The following is a 24,241-nucleotide window of genomic DNA, read 5'->3' as shown; positions in this document are numbered from 1 at the left end:
CAGCGAGGTTTCCTAAAACAATGGTCAGTTTTATCACTTTTTATACAGATTTTGCTATGCAAAACTTGCGTAGTAACAATCAGACAGATGTCATATACACCGACTATTCCAAAGCATTTGACAAGGTAAATCATTAAATTTTAATTAATAAATTGCGGTGCACGGAGATTTACTTAACTGGTTTACATCATACCTAGAAAAAAGGTTACAAAGTGTAACTATTGAAGGCAATAATTCACACTTTGTAATTATAACTTCTGGTGTACCACAGGGTTCTCACCTAGGCCCTCTACTATTTAATGCATATACTTATGACATAAACAAATGCTTTAAATATTATAAATTCGTATCCTTTGCTGATGACATGAAAATTTACGCCTGCACTAAATCTCACACTGACTATGCAAAAATACAAGAAGATCTCGACAGACTTTTTCAGTATTGTAATCAAAATTTACTGGAATGAAATATTAGTAAATGTCATTCATTTTGTATTTCGCGCAAACAAACGACAATCAGCTTTCCTTACTCTTTTAATAATACCCCGATCTCTGTTATCTATCTGTAGTCAAATTCGCGACTTAGGTGTTATTATTGATACGAAACTAATGTTTAATATTCATATTGAATCAGTCCTAAAAAAACATATAAAATGGTCGGACTTATTATGCGAGTATCAAAACCTTTTAAAAATGCAGAGGCATATGGAAAACTCTACAAAACATTTGTTCGTCCCCAGGTAGAATACTGTACTCCTAATGGGTCACCTTGCTATAATGTAAGTATTAATAGAGTAGAAAGGGTCCAACAAATTTTTTTTAGGCAGGTCGACTACCGGTTAAACATTAACTTTTCTAATCATGCTGAAAGTATGCAGTACAATGGAATAAACTCTCTTAAAAATCGAAGAATAATATTAGAACAGTTATTTTAATTCAAATTAATAAATAATAAAATTGATTCTCCAAACCTACTTGAAAGACTTCCATTCCGTGTGCCATCTAGACCGACAAGACAAAATCTTCTGTTTTACACTTAAAACGCGTCAACAAACTACTCGTATTTTAAACAATTAACAATACCCAGAATATGCGACCAATATAACAATATATTTACCGAGGCTGATATTTTTTGTGACAATGTATGTAAATTTAGGTGAAGAATTATAGAAATTTTGAGAAAAGCAGACATTTAACTTTATTATTATTATTAAATACATAACTCTTCATTTCGTTTCTTTTACATTTATTATATTGAACATAATTTAAATTATTGTATTAAATGTGAACAATTTTTTTGGTGTGTGCATGAGTTTCTTACACTAATATACAAAGAAATTGGCAATATATGTGTACATACTGTTTGTACATACTGTTTGTACCTAATAAAATAAATAAATCAATAAAATTTTCAATTTTATACAGCGAAATTTTCGAATAATTTAACTCAAACTATATGAAGAGCCGTTGTCGAATATTTTTATTTTTCCTCATGACCAAACACGAATAGCAACAAAAACCGTATTTACTTGTATCACAATAGCTTTATAGCTTTTATTTATAGCACAATAGCTTTTATTTAGGAGACGTTTGTCTTTCGACTGGCGGGAATCGAACCCACGACACCAGTTTCACAGTTAGACGTTAACCAACTGCACCACGGGGCCTGGTTATGAGATAAAATCTTTAAATAACAAATTTTATATAAATAAAAAAATTGCAAAATATCTTTATAAGCATAAAATAACAATATTTTATTTATTGCTTTAGACATTCGTCCACCACCCACGGGATGTCGTAAATTGCTTTAAATTTTATAATAACTCATTAAGCTACGTAAAATAATATTAAAACCATCATAAACAAAAGATTATATTGTGATGTATTTTTCTATTCTTGGCGATAAATCTCGAGTATTCATGAGTTCCCGAGGAACGAATTGTTTAATAGATTTTTTGAAGAACATTTAAAGCCATATTTTACAGTTATAATAATGATTTATTAAATAATTGGAATTTCAACAAAACGAAGTCAAATAATCAAAATACCATGATATATATGTTAGGTAATTAAAAAATAAAAAGGGTTTAAAAAATACGGGCGTTGGTAATATGCTTCTCGAGTTATATTTTCTGCTCTACAAGATATTTTGTTTGCTTTTAGGTTACATTTATTATTTTATTTGATTACAAGCCATCAAAATGGAAAGTCAATTAAATGAAAGTAAGCATTTTCGATACCTCCGTCCGCGCACGTTCAATCGAGATAATAAAACTGCTAAAGCTGCTCGCGATATTTGGCCAGCGTACGGTGAAGATGTTATGAATTATTGACTAATTTTTTGTATTTTTATTTTATTTGTTTTCTTCATTTGGAAAAAACCAGACAAAACTTACGTTAACACCCAATAATTTGCAGCGAATAGTTAACGAAATAGAAAAGGTTTTAGAAAGTTTAAACATAATTAAGAATTGTTGGTAATTACTTCATGTATAATGTAATTAGTGTTATTTATGTTTAAATACGCACAAAACAAAAGGGATATATCACATACTACAAGCATCGAGAAAAATTAATTGTATTTTCAAAATCAATGTTGATACTATGGAAAAATGTTTGCATGCATAAGTTTTGAAATAAAATTGTTCAAAAATACGTCTTTCCAAAAACGTGACAGGCCTTGACAATCGTGACGATTTAAAAAAAAAATTAAATGGTCGTGAACAAAGTTCAAAATATAAGCCAATCGTGACGTATTAGGGGCGAACTATTTTCACAGAAATTTTAAATTATAAATATTTTTTATGCCACTAATAAGTACAGATTTTTTTTTTTAATTGACAGTATTTCTTAACACTTTTTTTTTTTTAAACTGATATTTCTTTATTAATATTTAAAGTATTCGCATTGTAGTAGTAGCAAACACGTGTACATACTTTTCTCACACGTGTAATGAGAATGATTTTTTTACGAACCATTTTATGGAGTAGATTTTCGCACAAAGGTATATTAGAGGTTGTAATAAGAAAAACAAAACGTGATATAAAATATTAAAATAACCTCCAAATTTTGAACCGAAATATTTATACTGCATAGATTAACCATAAAAATGTTGAGTTTATTATAGAAAATGAAAGACGAATGATACTTATATCCACAAATTTGGAATATCTAGTGACCGGTTTATTTTATTTTATTTTACTAACAAAAAAGGCAAATCTGCTTTTTACAAATATTTATAATATTAACATATTTGACGTAAACTTTTTTTTTTTTTTAAAAACATGAATATTAAAAACAAGATTTGAAAAAAATAAATCACTAAAAATTATACAAGATTTATATTTAAAAAAATAACCTAAAAATTATATAGCATATTCAGTAGAAAGTTTAAATAATAAAACATTCTACAGTAAAACAACAAGAAAATCATAAGTACTGTTTCACACAGCTAGGCAAAGTGAACAAAAAATTGCATATGAAATGCATGAATAAATAAATATAATTACCATTCACCATCTTTGAAAAAGTTCAAAAGGTTTGTTCTACAGGAACAATACCCTACACTAAATATATCAGATACGTGGGAATAACTATTGCCGAGTTCATGAAGTCTATTTAATACTGCATTACAAGTATACACTGCTCGTGAATTGTTGCTACAAAACGGTGGCACCTGTTTAGTCATTCTTCCAGGCACCCTGAAGTTGATGAGAGATAACAGTTCAGGGCAATCCCATATTGAATTTACAATTTTGAATAAATTTAAAAGGTCTATATTTTTTTTTCTATCGTTAAGTTTTAAAAAATTTAATGTTTTTAGTAAAAAATCGTGACTAATTCTAAGTTTAAAATTTATTTACCGTAAAAATTTTTTTTGGACTCTTTCAAGAGAATTTTGGTGACAGTTGTAGTTGTAGTCCATATTGTAGAGTTTTACTCTAACTGGCTTCTCACTAATGAAATATACATCAAGAGTTTACATACTTTAATTCACAAATTTATTAATTAATTACTTACATTGAGAAAAAATAGTATCTGAAGTAAATATGTTGATAAAAAGAAAGTTTTAAGACAACATAATACACGTGTCGGAACAATAAATGCCAAAAATCAATGGAAATCATTGGAAAATATTCGGAATCAATTACCTGTGAAAACTGACTTCTTTAACACAAACGTACTGCAATTCATCATAGTCGATTTTTATTTATTATAACGTAAGTATCCAAGTTATTTACAAACATAGCCAATAACACCGACAAAAGCATCCAACAAAACCGTTATGTGTTTGTTGTCAAACAAAACAAAATGGTTGCTAATCAACAAATCAACATCTTTTGCGTTCTATGAAACATAGTGATAGGGCTTCTCTCTAGGTTACGCATAATTACTCAGAGAGTAAAATACATTATTGAAAAATTGGTATCGATCCTAAACAAAATGAAGGAAAGAAAAAAAATCAATATGACACTGGCCAATTTAGATCACGGATATTACAAACAAGAGAATATGAAAGTCAGTGGATTTACAAGGATTCATACATTCCATTGATTGGTTTGAGTGATGTATTTAAACACTGTGTAACGTTTACTATTCTGCCAATTTAAATATTCATAATTTTCTATTCTGTTGAAATTTGTGAAGTAAACGTCTGAAAAAGTAGGTTTTCACGGTCACTGTTATCAATATGTACCGTCTTTTTTGGGTATTCCCCTCTAGATTGGACCGTTGAACTCAATCCGACGTTTAAGCTACCGTTGTATAAGCCATGTCGTGTAGTCGAAACTTCGGAAAAAGTTCAATTTAAAAACACCATACCTACATATAGCTTATATTCTTTTGATAATTCCATTTTGCCTGTTTATCTAAAAGAGCTCTTCCAACCTCTATCACGGCATGCGCTATCTCTTCGTTCTAGTAACGATAAAACCCTTTCAATACCCATTCACTGCTTTAATTTTTTGCCTCATCTTTCTCAGTAGTAGTTGCTCGATTGTGGAATAATCTACCCACTAATGTCAGAGACGCCCATTCTTTATTTACGTTCAAATCACGAATAAAATGTCACTGGCTGAATATTTGAATTTTCATTTCTCCTCCCCCTTTTTACCTTTTTTATACCCTCCTCTATTCATAGTATAATGTAGACAATTAGTAAATCTTTATTTCTTAAAAAGTTCATAGGTATGTGCATGAATGTTTTATTTTATAATAAAAATATTATAATATACCAACAACATGTTCAATACCACTGTTTTTCTGGAATTAAACGGTTTAGATAGGAAGAAAGAAATTGCCTTAAGGCAATATGCCCGCCCTTATACATATGTTTGTAAACTGTATATGTATTTAAAGTGTTTAAATAAATAAATAAATAAATAAATAAATAGCTGAAACATGTTGTGAAATATGTCAATAACTTCCCTAGGGGGTGAAATCTAATATTTGTTTTCAAACAGCGAGCCCACCTCATATTGCACATCGCATCTGAGGGCTTCTTAGCGGTGTCTACGTACAAAGAAAATCAAGGAAAAATTGTTTGTTGCCGAACGAGAAAATATGCCGCAAAGACATCTCCTTAATATGGAAGCCTTGTCATTTTTGTGCTAAAAAAAGGTACGTAATATGTACTTCATTGGATTGAGAAATAAAGAGTGGTAAGTTTTTTTCTGACTGGGAATTATTTGGACATGATCAATTCGCCAAAATGACATTCTTTTATAAGCCACCAAATATGTATTTCAAACAGGATCTATAAAAAGGCCACGTGCTTAAAATACTGTAGCATTATTTCAATTTGGTGGGATTTGGTTTCCTCTAGGCATGTACTTCTCAAGTTTCTGCTTGCTTCTACCCTACTTTAGTCCTCTTTCATAGTCGGTCTCTGGGCCGCTTTGTTTGGGATACTATCATTGTAAAAATATGATACGAATGCCTAGACTATTTAAAAAACAAAAAACCTTCGCGTTTATGTTTAGATGTAAGAAGCGCTTGTTTTTCATGTGATTGTACCTAGAGATGGTAAGGTTGTTGAAAATAATGAGCGAATATTTTATTGATCGTTTTTTGGTACCGGTCTCATGGGTCATGGGTGTCTGCGCCGTTGTATGACGTTGATGCGAAAACAATCACATAAACTTGACTAACGCGCCGAACCCGCGATCGAATCGGGTACTGTATGTCCGCGATTTGAGATTGATTCGGGTCGCGATTTTGTAGTTTCGTTTGTGATACGGTTTCGTCTAGAGAGAGGCAGACAGGCTGGCAGGTACCAAACTAACGGACATCGTCTCTTCAGGGGGTGGGGGGCGGGGGAGGGACAGGGAGGGATGAGGAAAGAGGGGGAGACTCACGCGGTGGCCGAGTACTAACTGCCAGTAGTAGTACGCCAGTCGTTCGTGGCGCACGTGCGGCAGCGGTCATCCCGGAACGCGCGACTCTTTCCTCGGGATTGTGCCACAAAAAACACGTAAAAAATACACGCGTGTGCATTGGACAAACATTTTTCTAAATTGTGCTTTTTTTCATTTGGATCAAATCGAGGTATGTGCTGGTTGCAGTGTGCGACAATTAATTTTAACATGTTCCTTGATTGCTACCACCGCGCCGGGTTGGATTTGAACCCCAATTATGTGACCCACTTTTGCGCCGAAAGTGGTGGAATGCGTCTGCGTGGGGTACAATTGGTTCGAAAAAAAATTGTCGCCCGTCCACATTTACAACTGAAACATTTTTCACATAACTGAAATTTCAGTAATTTTCCACCAATTTTCTGCAGGCGAAATTAAATAGACTCAGCTATTATTTCTTCAGGAATACCCAGTATACCACTTGCCGAAAACTTCAGACCACCAGCTACGTCACTTGTCAAACATTTTTTTGCCGGATTAACAATTAGTTTAACCATATTAAAACTAAGACGGATTTCAAACTGGTTGCTGAAACATTTTAATATTAAATGTTTTATCTTTATAAAACTTTAAGCTCAGGTTGATTCTAATGTTTTATTTTTTAACTGTTTATTATGAAGATGGTTATGCTCAGAAAACAAAATTCTCACCTATTTTTTTTGTACTAAATATTTAAAACTTTATTTTCCAGTTTAAATGATTCATTCATACCTCAAATAAGTCTTATTTCAAATTTTTACTACAGAATGGTAATAATAATAATTATTAAAAACGGTAATAAAACGTACTAAAAAACTGAAGTACTACCGTTTTAATTTTTCTCCGTATCAAAAACATTTTTCGCCTATCACTTACGTGTTTAAAATCAATTAATTATTTTGTTTAAATTTCCTAATGTTATTAGTCCTAGCTTTAAATATATAAATACTACAAAAGTGGTTCAAATAGATATCACTTATAGAAAAAAGGGGAGGTTTGTTTTTTCAGGCTTCAGGGTTTTCAGGAAATTGAAATTATATCGTCTTTATTTTAACTACGAATGTTTTCACAATAGTAATTTTATAAAAACAAAATATTACATACGTTGCTTTGATTTTAGACCTAAATGTGAGATGAGTTAGATTTCGGTGTGTATCAATGTATGTGGTGTAAGGACAAGAATCTCGCACAAACGAGAACGATAAACCGTATCCGACATTTCTGCTCAAGAAATGGTAGCATTGAAGAATGTTGTTTGGCCGAATAAACGGCAATATTCACGTGTAACAGGTTACCAGAGAACACAACAAGTGAGTGGATGATGATTGATCTGAAGTGAGCTTCATAATGGGTGTTTATTCTTTCATGGTATCACATACATAACGGGAAGTAATAAACTTGTGTTGCCAAATATTTAGCGAACACCGGAACGACGTTTTTAAATCGGTTTCGAACGTGCACTATTTTTTAAACGGATTTCCGAAATTTAAAATTTTTCCGCATTTCTTTCATTGAGGCATTTTTTGCGAAACTGGTCGAAAACAAGTTACGTGTTAAAAAATTTCTATCAGAAAAGAAAAAATACAATGGATAACAATATGAACACAAACAAAAAATGATGCATAAGAAAATACAAGAGTAACATCAAATGTTAGTTGTGATAATGTACAAATGACTTAATCAATGAAATTTTATCAGAAATTATAACAACACAAAAACCCATCAAAAACCAATTTAACATAAAAAGAGATGCTTATTTTAAAATACACGTACTCGTAGTAAGATCAAACTTTTTGTCAAAATATAACGTAAACATAATGTTATAACAATAATAAAGTTTGACAATTTTATAGGCTGAACACTTAAGGGAACATTTATAAAGTTATTTATATGGTAAAACAAAAAATAAAAGAAAATTTTTTTAAAAAGAAACGAAAAATAATTGATTTATATTTTTTTCATAAAACAAATATGTATATGCCAAATCATAACGAAAAAATTTTTGAACATAGTAAATTATGAAAGAAATTAATCTATATTGAATAAAACAATGTTCTTATTTCAAAATATACAATAGCCATTTAGAAAACTTGATACTTTCGATGCGCGATGTAGTTTAAAAATTAAAATATTTATTAATTCTAATTAAATTTTCACAGCAATTCCATAAATATTCTTAAAAAACCATATAAGTCCGTGTTCTATTTTCCATAAAATAATAAAAAAATGGTTTCTAATAAAAAAATAAAAATTTTAAAACTCTATATATTATTGAAATGCATTATTTGATAGAGCAGTTAATCAATTTATATATGCTTTTAAAGTCATTTATAATAATTTGTTATTTTGCTTTAAAAGTTTCCATTAAAAAAATTTTTAATTCAAAATGCATTATAGAAATAAATCATTCGGTGTTTCTTGATTTTTACAAATTTGAATTTCATTAGGTAAAAACATGTTTTTCATATTTGGAAAAAACGTTTTTGTATTTCAGTTTAAAAAAAAAAAACATACCTGTTAATGGAATTACTCTTTAAATGATGTAATGACATGTTTTGAAAAATGATTTTTAAAAACTAATCGAATGAACTAAATAGGTTAAGGTTGTAACTATTCATGCACACATGTAAAACTGCATGATTTATTTATGGCGAATATTGCTGGGAATTGGAACAATTATTTGAAAATAAAAAAACTTCATCATTAGATGCAAATTTTTTTTAAATGTGGATCAGAAACATCGGCGAATAGAGGAAAGTAAATCTATTAAACTTTCTTATCAATTTCTACTATTGAGAACACCTAGATTAACCCAAGTATTCATCGCTCACATACATATATTGTCTGATATGCAAACTGCAAGTAATACCCAAGACTAGTTACAATAACGTTGATTTCAAATATAACAGTATACAGCGATTTCTAATTTTGCGACCATCCACTTGAAATTCTATTCAGCCTCAATTATTATCAGTTTTCCAAACGTTATTAATGAAGTTTTTTCGTGCTGTAGGAGATTTCCACATTCGTTTTATTTAAGTTATCCAAATTAATTACACAGCGTATGTTTTTCAGAAACACTTTTACTAATAATAAAATTATCTAATTTATCAAATAATTTACAGAATCATGGTTGACTTAAATTTTATTAAATTAGTTTTTTTTGTTAACTGTAGTCCGCATTTATTTAATGGATATTTTACCTATTACGTAATGTAGACTGTGAAAATCAGATGAAATAACTATAAAATAAACATATTTTCCAAAAAAAATAAGACGATTGGATCCAGCGTCTCTGCTAAAAATAATGATATGATTATGATTCTAGAAGATGGAAGTTGCGCAGAAATAGTTTTTGAACCTTCTTTATTTCACGGATGTTATTCGACTCGAAAAGATTCTAAATTAAGGAACAGTATGTTTTATGACCTTAATGATAAGTATTCGCAAATCCATGATAAAAGTTTATAAAGTCACAAGATTCTTATTTTTACGAGAGTCGAAAAAGACTTAAAAAAGAATGAAAACCTCAGAGTGAGAAATTGGATAAAGAAAAAATGTTTTCTTACACGCGGTTAAAATAAGGGCCTTCAATCGCACGGCGAAGTATCTCGGAAAAGTATTAAAAAAAACAATAAAAATGAACTATCGTAACTTTAAAAAATCATTGCAGTGATGATACAATACACAAACATAATGTGTGTAATTTTTTTTTTGACTTAGTTTTATAGTCTATTAATAAATAAAAACCACTGAACTTCAAATTAACATAACCGAAGGGCATGTTTGATTAGTAGAAAGTGGAAAAAGCTAACATTATGCAGATAGCAAAAAGACGTATGTATGTGGTGTTAAATTCTCTCTGATGACCTCTAAATGGGGATAAATGTATAATTCATGCTGGTGTTAGCAATGGCAATATAACAAAAAAATTAATTGGCGATCGTATGAAATTTCGACTTGTTACCCTATTTTAAAAACAAGATTTTTAATCTATACCTCCGATTATAAGAACATAGATTTCTGAATCCCGAAGAAAACAGTTATTACCAGTGATGCAACGATTTGTCGGCCTCGTGATCACTGAGTTCCACGGAAACCCCCAAGTTTGAGAAAACATATTTTCAATTAATACTTACCGAAATGGGACCCATCATCATCTGTCCGCACCTATAAGTAGATCCTTATCTTTAATGTGGTGTAATTGGATCAATTGTTGCATCAAGATGATCAGTCTTACGCTACAGGTGCCAGTCCAGGAACAAAGAAATTCTTCAGTATTTATATATATTTAATTGATTAGGGAATTATTAAGATTAACATATTACAAGAGAAGTGAAGAACACTTTTATACTTCTTCTTCTTCGCTTTGAGTCCTCCCGACGTTGATGACTACTTGAAAGAACGTTTCTCTATCTCGAGTAGTGAAAAACAGCTCCTCCACGGTTCTTATTCTGGTCCATTCTCGGATTTTTGAAGACAGGAAATCAGTTTTCTTCCGACCCCTCTACGCTCCTCGATCTTTCTCTTAATGACAAGCTGAAGTATGGCATATTTATCACCTCTCAACACATGGCCGAAATGAAACCTTACGGAGCTTAATAGTGGTGAATAGTCCCCTATTCGTATCGGCTCCACGTTATATGTACTTAATTTTTGGTTGTTATATAGGTCCAAGACATTCGTAATATTCTATGGTTGATTTACATTTCAAATGCTTTTAGACGGTTTATAATATTACAACACTTTATCGAAGGGAATATAAAAGTCTAAGCATTTACAGGGCTTATTACCCGTCATTTGTTTGTTTAAGTAGCCACCTTACAACATTACCCGTTCAGCCCATGTTTAAACATCCATATTTCCTCAACTCTTCCATTTCTTGACTTTTGTGAAGTAAAAGAGCTGAAACCTTCATTAATGTAGGTGAGATTCTTTCACCTGCTAAGCAACGTCTGTTCAATTTTAATATTTACTTTTAAACCAGTTAGTTTGATCAACAATACATCTTTCTGATTATTAGTGACCGACTGAAGTTTCAGTTTCAGTTTCGGCTAATAATTCGATTTTCGGCAGCGGTTTCAGTTTCGGCCAAAAATCACCCGAAACTTTGGCTCAGCCGAAACCTGCGGTCGGCATGTGTCAAAGTTCTCGTTGGTTCTAAGATCTTTCATATTTACATTATATTTATTCATTTACTTATAAGTCGTAAATTACATATTTTTTGAGACAGAAGTCCTAACTCCATTGGACTAAAAGTCATGAATTTAGTTGTGATGAGTAATAGTTGACACCGACATACAAGTATATCACCACAAATATTGCATTATTTTTCTTCTTCAGCCATGTTCTCTCCACTGCTGGATAAAGGCCTCTTCTAAACGTCTCCATTCCTTCCTTTCACCCGCTTTCATCATCCACGTTTTACCGGCAATAGAGGCAATATCGTCGACCCATATTTTCTGTGGCCTTCCAAAACTTCTTTTGTTTGCCCATGGTTTCCACTTTATTATTCTAGGTGTCCACCTGCCATCATTTTGATGTCAAGTGTCCTGCCCACTGCCATTTCAATTTTGGCAAATTAACACAAAAAAGAAGCCAGAAGTTAAAATGCACGCAACGATCCATGGAAAGACAGATGCTCGGTGTATGTCTAAGAAATGAAGAAATAAGGCGCTGAATCGGAGTCGTAGATATTATGGATCGTGCAGCGTAATTGAAATATTACATTGGATCAGATATATAATAATAATTTAAAAATAAATATATATTGCATATCAATATGGTTAATAGCAAACTCAAACATTAATACCCGCATGCAGAGACAACCCTTAAAGTGAGGAAAGTACATTATATTGTCTTCACCTTCGGGTTATTTTCTGCATTTGAAATTAGAATGTACTTTCCTCACCTTAAGTTTTGTCTCTGCATACTAGTATAAAACTCGTCCTTAACTACTATATTGAAGATCGTTTTTGTTCTTGATAGTTTAATACGCTTGTCAAAATACTAAACATACTCGGTTTTAGGTATGATGTAATTCGTACTCTGAGAAAACTTCGTAATTTATTTAATATCTTTTAAGCTTATAAGTTGCATACATTGAAAAACTGTTACATATTATATGTATATATGACAATACAATCTATGAAACAAGATAAAAAAAGAGACAACTATTCGTGCCACCTAAAATGACAACATCGTTTGGTCATAGGAGTCACATGTATTTTTCTCCCAAAATTCAAAACACAATACCTCTTGATTTAAAATTGAATACAAATAAACAGAAATTCCAATTATTTGTAAAAAAAATGGCTTCTGGATTTGGGTCACGAAAACTGCCTTGAAATGGTCACCCCACTAAAACAGTAGTTTATTTGATCTCGGAATTATTATTACATGACGTATTCTATTTATATTTGATGTTTATATCCATACAGTTTTATTTATTATATTAAATTGATTTATTATGTAGGTACTAGAACATAATATAAAAATAATGTAAATGAATGTCTCGACATGGGTTATGCCTAGTAAGGTGTTCATATAGAAAGGAAAATATATAAAGTTTTATGTGAAATAAATAACATAACGTAACAACGAACCGAAAAGTGCTAAAAATAAAAAAATTGAATTTTATTTTATTGAGTATTTTAATAAAAAAAATATTTTTAAAAACTCGTAAGAATAACCAATAAAAACGTCTATTTTGGGCGTTTTGAAGTGACTTTTAACTTCAATGTGTGTCTTTTTTGGGTGATACCGTGTGTATTGGATTTGTTCTGACTTTTCGGCTACCATTACAGGAGTCATCTTCAGGGTAAACTTTAGTCAACATGTTGATAACAGTGACCGTAAAAACTTTCGCACATATTTGACTTTGAAATTATTTGAATAAGTTTCGATTTCGGTTTCTGCCGAAACTAGAACAAAAGCCATAATTCGGTTTCAGTTTCCGCTGAAAATTTTGTTTCGGTTGATCCCAACTAATTATTTGTATTTAATATAAGCTTCATTATTTTGACTTTCTCTGATTTTTGTAACTCGCACGCTGGGTTAAGAAGGATAATTGGCCAGTTGTACTTTGTTTTAAATGTCTCTAAGTGAGTGTAGCAAGTAATTTGTACCGTTCCTGAAATAAATAAATAAATAAACAATTGAAGGTTCAGGTAGGTGTATCTTTGTTTCTTGATAGGACTTTACCGGCAGTAGCTGTGATCTGGTTTTAAGTGACACGGACGCGGTACTTCTCGCTAAACCATCACAGTTAGGTCACGTTTTTCGATTTTAGTCATCACTTCAAACAATTTTAATATAAAAACTACCAATCAAATTTAATGATTTGATTAAAATTGTTCTTAATGAACTTCTGAAGTAACTTGATATTTTATAGAAAAATTATAAACTGTAAAATTTTATCACGAAAAATCAACAAAACACAAATATATTTTTTACATGTCATCTTAAGTATTCTGCCACCATAAAAAAGAAAGACGTTTCTACGTAAAACAAAAAACCGAGAAAATAAATATTTTGTAACTCGGAGATTGAAAAGTTCACTTTGTGAAAAATACTACAAAAATGAAGTATATTATTATGCGAGTATTATGGTTTGCCCTAACGGAGTATATATATTAATTTTGATAAATTTTACGTTATATATTTAAAAATTAACATTTTCATCTTCTTTTTAGTAAAAAAAATTCAATGGGTTGATATGAGTATTTTATATTATTTTATTTATTTAATTGTTACATATTTACATATTTATTACGGCAATTTACATTTCATTATTTATGTTTTAGGCTAATTGAGTCGTAAAAACATACATGCAAGTTTACTTTGAAAAATTATGCATTTTAAAATATCTAGGACTAAAAATTTAAATTCCCAAATTTTATGATTTATGCTAATTTTATGTTTTAGGTTTAAAAATTATGCGACGTAGGTAGCTACTTCTAATGAAACATTTTATTTAACGACCATAAAATTATAATGAACTGGGCAGGTTCACGGACCCACAAATCAGAGGCCCGAAGTACAAACCCCAATTTACATTTTTTAATAGTGAGTTTTTTGAAACTCTAAAAATGGCTGGCAAAATTGAAATACTAGGCGAAATCGCAAATACTAGTTTTTCCTAAAAAAAATTAGCTACACAACTCATTAAAATGACAAACTGAAGCTTCTAATCTGGAAGTTGCAAATTTGTTATAAACGCGAAATTGTTACAAAAGAATAAATGACAAATAAAATTTATTTTACCGCTGAGAAAGGCAGAATAAACTAAACTCACATTGAAAAACTGAAAATTAATCTCCAGTACTAACCGTAAGATCTGCAATACCATAAAAGTCAACACAAGTAGAAATTACGACTGATGATTACTTGTAAATTCTGCCACCGAGTAAAAGTGCATTTTATTTTAAAGTTTGAACTATCAGGAATCCAAGAATTTCGTTTAAGTGCCCCTTGGCTGGCTGCGAATTTTCGAAACGAGGATCAAACATTGATTTCAAAAAAAGCTTCCCTGAATCGGGTAGCGACTTACTCGAGGCTTTTGCTACGGTAATGTGATTTTTTTAGAATTCCTTAAGCATTTTAGATAATATTTATACGGAGTTTATCTCTGCGTCTGGCAAATCCGGTCATTTTATCACAATCATCATCATCTTATCGACACTTATGGTATATAAAGCACTGCTTTGCTCAGAGAAGTTGCACGAAGCAACGAAAATGTGTAAAATTGGCCAGAAATCAATACTGAAAAAGGAAACTTCAACGACAGTGTAAAAAAAAATCGGCAGTAAAACCGATTATATCAAACCATTTGACCTTCTACTCTTGCCTTTAAGCTCTACGGGTTAAATAAAAATACTAGCAATTTATCTTTCTCCTTTCCATATCCGCTCCTAAGTGGAGCATGTGGACATCACCAGTTGCCATCAGGAGACTCTATCGCCAGCCAAAACTTTCGCCTCCTCCTACGTCAATCCAGCGCCCCTTAGTTCCGCCAAATAAAGTCAAAACATCGACGGCCTTTTAGGACAGCGAGAGCCCGCAGGCTCAAAGAAGAGGCAACTTGGGTTTAGGTTCTCCCGAGGCATGCGCAGCACGTGTCCAAGCCAGGTTCGCCGCCCCATCAAGACGCTCGTTATAGGAAGCTGCTGATGTTAGTTATAAAATCGAACCAACTAATCCCTAATATTCTCCTCTAGCATTTACTTTCAAAACTAAAAAGTTTGGTTTTCTGTGCTTTGGTAAGGTGCCAAGATTCGCACCCAAATAGAAATACTGGCATTATACAAGAGTTGAATAATCGACATTTTGTTTTGACCGAGTATGGACTCGAGTTCCAGACAACAGGCATCATGTTAAAAGTTGTTCCAGCAATTCCTAAGCAAGTTGCTAGCTCTTTGTGCATGCTTCCATCCTCAGTTATCTGAACTTCCAAGTAGTTAAAGCTACCAACTTTCTCGATCCTCTGTCTGTAGACAAAGGAAAGAGGGTCGAGAGAGAAGTTGAATTCATATTTATTCAGTTTAAAAAAATACACACCAAACCATCATACAAAGCAACCGTGTTTCTTTTCATAATGATAACCTCTGTTCAATATTAGATCATTTAATAATTCTCGATTTGCTTATAAGTATAAATTGATAAACGATATACCACTATTAATTTATATATTAAAGTTTGCCATTTAGGAGGACATTTGTTTATATATTCCACGTAAATGTCTCAGACAGCGTCAACATTAACTGTTTTTTCATCCCTTCTATATAACCAAACTACCTTTATGACTGTCGGTGGGGTGGACTAAAGACTTGCTAAACAGAATCTATGTAAAATCAATTAGGATCACGAATATCCAGAATATTCTCACCACTTGGGTAATCCCGCCAGCCCGAGAAATTCCAATTATCACCCTAACTATTAAAATTAGTTTATTTTTTTAATGAATAACATATACTTTTATAATGTTTTTTAAAAAAAATTGACACAAAATTGTGTTCTAATATTAGCACTGATATTTAGTTTTTGGAAATCAATTGTATTCAATTGGTTTTATTGAAATTTAAGAAAAAAATGTATACTCACATACAGGCCATGCCCTTGTGGGATTTTTTTTGTGTTGTATGTAAAAGTGTATTTCGTAATTATAATTTAAAAAATAAAAAAACCTTTGTACCAACTGAGCTCTTTACAACAGTGAATTAATTTTTAATCACATAATTTGACGTGCAAGTGTAAGATTAGGTTGTTGAGGGTTGGAGCTCTTACCTCAGTTAGAGATTGACAGAAGACACGAGGTTGCTGTTTAATGCGTATTTAATATATGGCAAATAAATAATGAATTATGTCGAACGAGTGTTACGGTGATTAGGAGTTGAAGAGACTGCACTTGAACTACACGCTGGAACTGAGTAACTGCGTCGAGCTGGACTGACTGACTGAACTGAACTTGTTGGGCTGACTACAAGTGTAAGATTAGGTTGTTGAGGGTTGGAGCTCCTACCTCAGTTAGAGATTGACAGAAGACACGAAGTTGCTGTTTAATGCGTATTTAATATATGGCAAATAAATAATGAATTATGTCGAACGAGTGTTTCGGTGATTAGGAGTTGAAGAGACTGCACTTGAACTACACGCTGGAACTGAGTAACTGCGTCGAGCTGGACTGACTGACTGAACTGAACTTGTTGGGCTGACTGACTGGTGTTGCCACGCCTTGAGGTCTCTTTATAGGCGACGTTCCTTTGTAGTTAATTTTTTCATGGTAGGGACAGTGTAAATGTACTGTAGAACGATACTTGCGATTTATGTGCAATACTGTTAGAGTTGTAATCTAATTTTGTTTTGGATTTTGAAGAAAATGATGACATTACTTTCTTCGGTCATCACACTATTTCAAATGAAACGTTTTAGCATGTATGCGTCATCGATTATGGACTATGAACCCTACATAAGTAAAAAAAACGCTCCATTATCGATGACGTAGATAAATTTACAACAACGATTGTTTTAAAATAAAAAAATTGAACTGAAAAATGCTGCTTAAAATATGTGGTCCTAATTATCACGTTGTTTGATATATAGGTACGCATAAAGTATGTAGATCCTAGATACATACGAATGATACAAGTAGTACATCATACAAAAATTCAGATTAAAGTATGCTCTCTTTGTCGGGCTAGTCTGCCCAGAATTTATTGTTATTGTTTTTTTCATAATCACTGTATTTTAAATAGCCATTATTTCGTTTTATGGTTATTGGCGTTTGAAAAAAAATCAGCGCTGTGTATTCTGCGTTATGAATCACAAGAAATAATTATACAGCACCTGTTCGCGTTAGGAATATTCCCCATCTCGCGTTTGCTAATAATTAATTTAGCGCACGGCATTCACAAACTGAAGATCGGCCTAGTGCATCATAAATTACACGTATTTACGTATTGATATTTCCGAAATGATTGACTTCAATATTTTCATGAAGAAAAATCGGGAAAATATTATTCAATAAAGTAAACACATAAATACATTGACTATTTTTTAATTTGCTGGTTTAATTAAGCACTTTACGATATATTAATTTCTAACTATGTATAGCTCTAAACAATCTAAAACGTACATTGATTAAGATATATAATATTTTTGTGAATTATTTCACTTCATAGAAAACACCCGATAATCCTTTTCAATTATCATACTTCATTTCAGAACGTGAAGTTATTTTAATCAACAATGTTTATTTATTTATTTATTTTACATAAACGGCAGAAATTGCCTTTAACATATATTGAACATAAATATGAAAAAAAAATACATATATAGAAACATAACAAAAATTTATAAAAATTGCATAACTATAACAATAGTAACAAGCAGGTAAATACATAAAAGCAACCAAAAATAATAACGAAATAAATACATAAATATGAAAAAACAAAAAAGGAAAAAACATTTTTAAATAAAAAGAAAAGTTTAAGAAAAAGTTAAAAGTTTAAACCATATACGACACAAATATTCCATATTACACAAAATATTTGAATTAAAATGCGAAATTGAGAAGCAAACATTTAAAAGTGGTTTGTCATAAAAATAGAGCTTAAAAAAATAAAGAAAAACTTGTTTTTAACAACACTATTTGTTAGAATGTACGCATTTTAGGAACATGTTTGAAATAGGAAAAATACACGTTTTTGATAAAGAGTGTAGTAATTTATTTTTTTTTTGGATTGGTACAGATGTTGATATTTGTTAATTTTCTGCCAATTTGGACGCGTGGTTGGTTTTTGACAGACAAACTAGTGAGACGCGTTACGGTGTGAATGCGAATTTTCAGAATTATTCCAGAGTGAAAAGGTCAACCGCTCACTCACGCCTAACTTTTAGACTAAAAACTGACAGGAATTTTTTTTCCGGCCATCGTATGCACCGGACTTGGCTCCCCGCGACTTTTTTGTGCGCTCAAAGGTGAAGAGGACTATGAAAGGACGACGTTTTGCGACCTTAAACGAGATTAATGTCGAATCTCTGACGGAACCAAAGGACATACCAAAAAGTGCGTTCCAGGAATGTTAAGAGGATTGACAAAAACTTTGACATAATTCAACGTAGTTATGCAGAAAGCAGCCAGTCCACAATTTTGAAAAAATGAGATATTGATGTTATCGGGTGCAGTAAGGTCGATTCTATGTTCTTCTTAATACAGCCCGACCGCTTTCACACAAAAACATGTATTTAATCACCTTCTGAAAATGGTGTCGATTACAAAAATTTAAAATTTCTATTTGCAGAAAACACCCACAGCACTAGAAAAATCTTACGGTTCTTTAAAAATCATGATAACTGGTCAAGTACATAATTATATTCTTGTTTGTCATATAAAAAAAACAATGTTTTCATTGTAATGATGTAATAACTTATATTTCCATATAAGTTATTAATTTAAAAAATACTTGGTACACTTCCACTTATTTATTTTGACCAATTAGCGCTTTCACCCTCTAGTCTGAAGATGCTCATTAGAAGGTGAAAGCGCTAATTGGTCAAAATAAATAAGTGGAAGTGTACCAAGTATTTTTTAAATGAATAACTTATATGGAAATATAAGTTATTACATCATTACAATGAAATTCCATCAAGAATTGTCAATAAATAATTTAAATGAAATAATGTTTTCATTGTTTATCATTTGTTAAAGTCAAAAACATTGTAACTGTCGAGTAGATTTGTATATTCACTCTTTTTACAAAAGTGCGATTATCTCAGTTTCACTTTTCTTTTGTTGGCTGCTTTTTGCATAACTACGTTCAATTGAATTATATACAATGGTGATAACTTTGAAGAAGACAGTTATAATATTAAGAAATATAATATTAATAAATTTTGTTTGTAAATTTGTAAACGAATGCTGGATTCAATCCTTGAAATTTAATTAAATTAATTTTGAGAGTATTTTTTTGTAATACATCGACCATAATCAAAGTTATTTACACATATAGAGTGACACATACTCAGTTTTTATAAACAAAACTCTGTAACATATCCCATAACCATTTTTAAACTTCTTTTTCTGATTTTCCACGTCCGTTTTAATGTATACGACATACATCTCGTATGTCTCTTTTTAAATCACCCCTTATCTCATAGTTTATCCTATTTGGTTAGACGGCCGACTTTGAAACTGACGTCGCGGGTTCGATTCCCGCCAGTTGCAAGAAAAATATCCATGAAAGGGTGTTGTGGTGGATTTTTCATTACCTCCTTCCATATCCCCTCTTTCCACCTGCTGACAAACCTCTAAATAGAGGCTTAGTGGGTTATTCCTTAAAAAAAAAACCCTTTTACCTCATTTCTCCTTTTCCTTCTTATAAAATTGAACCTTTGGAATATCATTTGGATAAAAAATTGAAATATCTTTTTCATAATAATTTAAATATAAATTTTCAATTGATTTAAATATATCTTAGTTGTTTCAGTCAGAATTATTTACGGCATATTAATTAAGGTATATTATGATTTGCTATTTACACATTTTTTAATTTTTTGGTTTTTATTCTAGCCGCGCTTTTATGGTATGTACATAATTCTGCTAAAGATTATTTCATTTCCCCGAAAGAAATTATCATATTATGTGTATTTCAGTTCTTTAGAATTCTATCCCGTTGTTCATAAAATTAAATTTATCAACTACTTTTTACAGGAGAGTTAAAAATTGAATAGCGAAATACCCGCTTTTGCTAGTTTTTTCCCTCCTGTTTTGCATAATATGTAATTTTTTCTCTTTACTGTGTAACATGTGCTATCATTATATTTATAAAAAAACTGCAACTCGATGTACATACTATTTTTTACATTTTTAAATAACAATTGTCGTTTTCCCTAAAAAAATTTTTTTTTTAATATATACTGCCTCAAAATAAAAGTTGCTCTAGAAATTCCTAGGCGGGTTGCGACCTCTTTGTGCATGCTTCCATCCTCAGTTATATAAACTTCCAAGTATTTAAAGCTGTCAACTTTCTTTATCCTCTACCTATTATTATAAAGAGGCTGATCAAGGCCAGGAAAAGATTTGTTGCACATAATTTTAAATTTTAATTACTTAATAATGATACGTATTCATCTGAAGTAATTATAAAATGTTTTAATTAATAATATTAAAAATGAACGTGTTTGACTTTTGTTCACAGGCGATTATCACCATTAAAAAACCAGTAATTAAAATAACGATTTTTATTACTAATCTCTGATATTAAGACTTTAAATGTATTAATTATTATTAATTGATATAACTCATTAAATATTCAAATGAGTACTGGTTTTAGTTTAAGAATTATTTGTTCTAGATTCGACCGGATCTTGTTTATGCAAAATTTGAATTACTCGATTTTAAGTCGAAGTTATAATAATTAGTGTCTAAACATCTCACAATTTATCAATTGAAATAAGAAGGAAGTTGTTTTATTATTGGCAAATATATGAATATACAAACAAATCTACATTTAGAAAGTCAGATAAGCGTTATCATATATGGTGTTTCTCTATGAATATATAATATATATAAATAAAATAAATATACAATTATTGTAGTGGGTGGTTAGGAAACGATAAATAATCAATTGACTCAATTGTTATAATGCAGTAACATATCATTATCAGTGTGTAAAGTAGCCACTCAAACCAGTCAATTACATATAATAAGCCCTGTAAATGCCTAGACTTCCATATTCACTTCTCAAAAATGTTTTTCCTCTCTGTTGCAATAAGTTTTGATTTTAATAACTCCCTATGGAGGGAAATCCAGCCTTGTCTACAAACATTTGAGCATACTCAAAATACTGTAGATTATGTGATTTCAATTCAGTTAGATCTGTTACAAAACGTGCGTTTCAAAACAAAATTCTGTAATTTATTAAACATGTAATAAATACAGATCGAAGCATCGGAGTTATCATGTTTAAAATTTATGGCAAAAGAAAGGGAAAACATTTTATTTATTTATTGATATAATTATTCGTAAAAATATACGTTAATAAAAAAAATGTATCCCTAACTCTATAAGCCCAAGAGCCCTGTATTGAGTTGGGATGCGACATAATGGAAAGTGAAAGCATGTATATTATTAGATCTGTGGCTAACGCTATCTCTTAATCTCGCAGGTACCCGCACGCGCACCAAACTACACTTATGTGTTCTAAACCTATGTAAACAAAAATCAGGCAATTCCTTTTCCGACCAATTGATAAATTTTTTCTCTAAGTTAAATATGACAATTTCTAATAACCCGCTTGACAAATATTTGATAATAGGTGATTTCAACTTGAGCGGTATTAAGTGGCTTTCAACTGATAATGTTTCATACTTGCCTTCTAATGCTCAAAGTCACGATGAGTACCTACTTATCGATGAATTGAATACACATAACTTGTCGCAATTTAATGGAATTTTTAATAAGCACGGACGGATCCTAGATTTGGTAATTTCTAATGACATTGTTAATGTTAGTGAATGTATGGACCCATTTGTACCTATTGACCCGCATCATAATGCTCTCTTCATTAATGCTCAATTTATTGAACTTACTTACCTGAAGCCTGCACCGCTAACTAAATATCTGTTTAATAAAGCAAACTTTGATTCAATAAATAGTACAATCTCTAACATCGACTGGCATACTGAATTCTCAATTAGATCATTTGACGAATCCGTAAACTTTTTTTACAATACTTTTACAAATCTGAGAGATAAATTTGTACCCGCTGTTAAGACTTTGAACAGTTCATATCCTATATGGTACTCCCCCGCGCTAGTAAAAGCAATTAAAGAAAAGGATAAATACTTAAGAAAATATAAGACTTACGGCAATCACTCCAATCTAATAACTTTTAAATTATTACGTGATAGAATCAAACATCTTGAAAAGGATTGTCACGATTCTTACATTGCCTTCGTGGAAAAGTCCATCGAGGACTCACCTAAAAATTTCTGGTCGTATGTGAAGTCCAAATCCAAATCTAACTGTATTCCTAATAGTCTTGTATTAGGTAATATGCGAGTAAACACTGGTATTGAAATTTGCAACGCATTTTCTGAATATTTTCACTCCACTTTTCTAAATCCAGCTAGTATCCAATCGAGAAATTCCACTAATCCCTCATCTACCTCGTCTCATGTGTATACCTCAGATATTAATTCCATAGTGATTACCACAGACTATGTAAAAAATCTACTCTTAAAGCTAGATACTTCAAAATCAGCTGGACCTGATCACCTTCCCGCATGTTTTCTCATAAATTCTGCTAGTACTATATGTGTACCGATCACTTTGCTATTCAAAAGATCTCTCAAAGAATGCACAATCCCACATATTTGGAAATCCGCTTTTATAACACCAGTCCACAAGAAAGGGCCTAAAACCGACATTGCCAATTATAGACCAATTTCTAAACTGTGTATAGTGTCTAAAGTATTTGAAAGAATAATCTATAACCAACTATATTCCGCCATTAAAAACTCACTGAGTCCATCTCAACATGGTTTTCTAAAAGGGAGATCTACTGTGTCAAATTTAATCTTACTTAATTATTACCTTACTGATTCAATGGACGGTGGTCATCAGGTAGACGTTATTTACACCGATTACAGTAAATGCTTCGACCGAATCGATCACAAATTACTATTAAAAAAATTAACTAAAATCGGTATTAGAGGTGACCTCTTCAGATGGTTTTCATCTTATATAGACAACAGGTCGCAAGCAGTAGTGGTTAATAATTTTATTTCTAGTTGGGTACGGGTCCCCAGCGGGGTGCCTCAAGGGTCTCTTCTGGGACCTTTGCTCTTCATAATTTTTGTTAACGACATTGATAAATGCTTTACCTCTTCGCGCTTGCTTTGTTTTGCTGACGACATGAAAATTTTTGCAACAATCAAGACCCCAGCTGACGTCTTTGATCTGCAGTCAGATCTCGACCGTCTAGAGGATTACTGCAACTCCAACTGCTTGGACCTTAATCCTTCTAAGTGTTCAGTTATTACATTTAGTCGCAAAGTAAATTTTTTACGTACTAACTATGTGCTTAAGGGTCAAAACCTCCAACGCTCATTATGTGTAAAGGATCTAGGTGTCTTCCATGATAGTAAATTACTTTTTGACACCCATGTTGACAGCATCATAAAAAAGTCATCGCGTGCGCTTGGCTTTGTTATGCGTAGCTCTACGTCGTTCACTATGGCAAAGACACTTAAAATCCTTTACTGTACATTAGTGCGAAGCAACTTAGAATATGCATCACAAATATGGAATCCTATGTACAATGTGCAGATATCACGCATTGAAAATAT

At 31.5% G+C, this 24,241-nt stretch overlaps 1 protein-coding gene across 2 annotated transcripts in view; it reads left to right on the top strand.

Annotated features, from left to right (window-relative positions):
* Positions 1-6,375: 6,375 nt before the first annotated feature.
* The window catches only part of m (zona pellucida domain-containing protein miniature), a 165,346-nt gene continuing 147,480 nt past the window's right edge, over positions 6,376-24,241 (top strand). For both annotated transcript variants that reach the window (XM_088242781.1, XM_088242780.1), the window contains exon 1: positions 6,376-6,545. The gene's annotated coding sequence lies outside the window, so the exon portion shown is untranslated. The remainder of the gene's footprint in view (positions 6,546-24,241) is intronic.

Source organism: Micrasema longulum, unplaced genomic scaffold, assembly GCF_059751315.1.
Source record: "Micrasema longulum isolate JH-2025_06_02 unplaced genomic scaffold, ASM5975131v1 h1tg000163l, whole genome shotgun sequence".
In the NCBI taxonomy this organism is placed as follows: domain Eukaryota; kingdom Metazoa; phylum Arthropoda; class Insecta; order Trichoptera; family Brachycentridae; genus Micrasema; species Micrasema longulum.
The sequence above is the reverse complement of the archived record's forward strand: the minus strand, read 5'-3'. Positions and strand labels throughout refer to the sequence as shown.